Raw genomic sequence first — 4,177 nt, 5'->3', positions numbered from 1 at the left:
CCAAGCAAGGGGGGCGCCCCCTTTAGGGTTCCCCCTAACCCTAGGGCGCATGGGCCCTTGGGGGGGAGGCGCACCAGCCCACTTTGGGCTGGTTCCCTTCCCCTACAGCCCATTAGCCCCTCCGGGAGAGGTGGCCCCTCCCGGTGGACCCCCGAGGCTCCTCCGGTGGCCCCGGTACAATACCGATATGCCCCCGAACTATTCCGGTGTCCGTTTGACAACTTCCCATATATAAATCTTTACCTCCGGACCATTCCGGAACTCCTCGTGACGTCCGGGATCTCATCCGGGACTCCGAACAACATTCGGTAATCACATACAAGTCTTCCTAATAACCCTAGCGTCACCGAACCTTAAGTGTATAGACCCTACGGGTTCGGGAGACATGCAGACATGACCGAGACAACTCTCGGGCAATAACCAACAGCGGGATCTGGATACCCATGTTGGCTCCCACATGTTCCTCGATGATGTCATCGGATGAACCACGATGTCGAGGGTTCAAGCAGCCCGGTAAACTATTCCCTTTGTCAATCGGTAGGTTACTTGCCCGGGACTCGATCGTCGGTATCCCAATACCTCGTTTAGTCTCGTTACCGGCAAGTCACTTTACTCGTACCGTAATGCATGATCCCGTGACCAAACACTTGGTCACTTTGAGCTCATTATGATGATGCATTACCGAGTGGGCCCGGTGATACCTCTCCGTCATACGGGGTGACAAATCCCAGTCTCGATCCGTGTCAACCCAACAGACACTTTCAGAGATACCTGTAGTGCACCTTTATAGTCACCCAGTTACGTTGTGACGTTTGGTACACCCAAAGCACTCCTACGGTATCCGGGAGTTACACGATCTCATGGTCTAAGGAAAAGATACTCGACATTGGAAAGCTCTAGCAAAACGAACTACACGATCTTGTGCTATGCTTAGTATTGGGTCTTGTCCATCACATCATTCTCCTAATGATGTGATCTCGTTATCAATGGCATCCCTATGTCCATAGCCAGGAAATCATGACTATCTGTTGATCAACGAGCTAGTCAACTAGAGGCTTACTAGGGACACATTGTCGTCTATGCATTCACACATGTATTATGATTTCCGAACAATACAATTATAGCATGAACAATAGACAATTATCATGAACAAGGAAATATAATAATCCATTTATTATTGCCTCTAGGGCATATTTCCAACAGTCTCCCACTTGCACTAGAGACAATAGTCTAGTTACATTGTGATGAATCGAACACCCATAGAGTTCTGGTGCTGATCATGTTTTGCCCTAGGGAGAGGTTTAGTCAATGGATCTGCGACATTCAGATCCGTGTGTACTTTACAAATTTCTATGTCTCCATCTTGAACATTTTCACGGATGGAGTTGAAGCGACGCTTGATGTGCCTGGTCTTCTTGTGAAACCTGGGCTCCTTGGCAAGTGCAATAGCTCCAGTGTTGTCACAGAAGAGTTTGATCGGCCCCGACGCATTGGGTATGACTCCTAGGTCGGTGATGAACTCCTTCACCCATATTGCCTCATGCGCTGCCTCCGAGGCTGCCATGTATTCCGCTTCACATGTAGATCCCGCCACGACGCTCTGCTTGCAGCTGCACCAGCTCACTGCTCCACCATTCAACATATACACGTATCCGGTTTGTGACTTAGAGTCATCCAGATCTGTGTCGAAGCTAGCATCGACGTAACCCTTTACGAAGAGCTCTTCGTCACCTCCATAAACGAGAAACATGTCCTTAGTCCTTTTCAGGTACTTAAGGATATTCTTGACCGCTGTCCAGTGTTCCTTGCCGGGATTACTTTGGTACCTACCTACCAAACTCACGGCAAGGTTTACATCAGGTCTAGTACACAGCATGGCATACATAATGGATCCTATGGCTGAAGCATAGGGGATGACACTCATCTCTTGTTTATCCTTTGCCGTGGTCGGGCATTGAGCCGAGCTCAATTTCACACCTTGCAATACAGGCAAGAACCCTTTCTTGGACTGATCCATTTTGAACTTCTTCAAAATCTTATCAAGGTACGTGCTTTGCGAAAGACCTATGAGGCGTCTTGATCTATCTCTATAGATTTTGATGCCTAATATATAAGCAGCTTCTCCAAGGTCCTTCATTGAAAAACACTTGTTCAAATAGGCCTTTATGCTTTCCAAGAATTCTATATCATTTCCCATCAATAGTATGTCATCCACATATAATATGAGAAATGCTACGGAGCTCCCACTCACTTTCTTGTAAACGCAGGCTTCTCCATAAGTCTGCATAAACCCAAACGCTTTGATCATCTCATCAAAGCGAATGTTCCAACTCCGAGATGCTTGCACCAGCCCATAAATGGATCGCTGGAGCTTGCACACCTTGTTAGCATTCTTAGGATCGACAAAACCTTCCGGCTGCATCATATACAGTTCTTCCTTAAGATAGCCGTTAAGGAATGCCGTTTTGACGTCCATTTGCCATATCTCATAATCATAGTATGCGGCAATTGCTAACATTATTCGGATGGACTTCAGCTTCGCTACGGGAGAGAAAGTCTCGTCGTAGTCAATCCCTTGAACTTGCCGATAACCCTTAGCGACAAGTCGAGCTTTATAGATGGTAACATTTCCATCCGCGTCCGTCTTCTTCTTGAAGATCCATTTATTTTCTATCGCTCGCCGATCATCGGGCAAGTCTGTCAAAGTCCATACTTTGTTTTCATACATGGATCCTATCTCGGATTTCATGGCTTCTAACCATTTGTTGGAATCCGGGCCCGCCATCGCTTCTTCATAGTTCGAAGGTTCACCGTTGTCCAACAACATGATTTCCAGGACAGGGTTGCCGTACCACTCTGGTGCGGAACGTGTCCTTGTGGACCTACGAAGTTCAGTGGGAGCTTGGTCCGAAGTATCTTGATCATCATCATTAACCTCCTCTCTAATTGGAGCTGGCATCACAGGAACATTTTCCTGCGCTGCGCTATTCTCTGTTTCAAGAGGCAGTACTTCATCAAGCTCCACTTTCCTCCCACTTACTTCTTTCGAGAGAAACTCTTTCTCCAGAAAGGTTCCGTTCTTGGCAACAAAGATCTTGCCCTCGGATCTTAAGTAGAAGGTATACCCTATGGTTTCCTTAGGGTATCCTATGAAGACGCACTTTTCCGATTTGGGTTCGAGCTTTTCAGGTTGTAGTTTCTTGACATAAGCCTCGCATCCCCAAACTTTTAGAAACGACAGCTTAGGTTTCTTCCCAAACCATAATTCATACGGTGTCGTCTCAACGGATTTAGACGGTGCCCTATTTAAAGTGAATGTAGCTGTCTCTAGAGCGTATCCCCAAAATGATAGCGGTAAATCGGTAAGAGACATCATAGATCGCACCATATCCAATAAAGTGCGATTACGACGTTCGGACACACCATTACGCTGAGGTGTTCCAGGCGGCGTGAGTTGTGAAATTATTCCACATTTTCTTAAGTGTGCGCCAAATTCGTGACTCAAGTATTCTCCTCCACGATCTGATCGTAGAAACTTGATTTTTCTGTCACGTTGATTCTCAACCTCACTCTGAAACTCCTTGAACTTTTCAAAGGTCTCAGACTTGTGTTTCATTAAGTAGACATAGCCATATCTACTCAAATCATCAGTGAGTGTGAGAACATAACGATATCCTCCGCGAGCCTCAACGCTCATTGGACCGCACACATCAGTATGTATAATTTCCAATAAGTTGGTTGCTCGCTCCATTATTCCGGAGAACGGAGTCTTGGTCATTTTACCCATGAGGCATGGTTCGCATGTGTCAAACGATTCATAATCGAGAGACTCTAAAAGTCCATCAGCATGGAGCTTCTTCATGCGCTTGACACCAATGTGACCAAGGCGGCAGTGCCACAAGTATGTGGGACTATTGTTATCAACTTTACACCTTTTGGCATTCACACTATGAATATGTGTATTATCACGTACGAGATTCATTAAGAATAAACCATTAACCATCGGAGCATGACCATAAAACATATCACTCATATAAATAGAACAACCATTATTCTCGGATTTAAATGAGTAGCCATCTCGTATTAAACGAGATCCAGACACAATGTTCATGCTCAAACTTGGCACCAAATAACAATTATTGAGGTTTAAAATTAATCCCGTAGGTAAATGTAGAGG

Source organism: Triticum aestivum, chromosome 2A, assembly GCF_018294505.1.
Source record: "Triticum aestivum cultivar Chinese Spring chromosome 2A, IWGSC CS RefSeq v2.1, whole genome shotgun sequence".
NCBI lineage: Eukaryota > Viridiplantae > Streptophyta > Magnoliopsida > Poales > Poaceae > Triticum > Triticum aestivum.
This window is presented reverse-complemented; position numbering follows the sequence as displayed.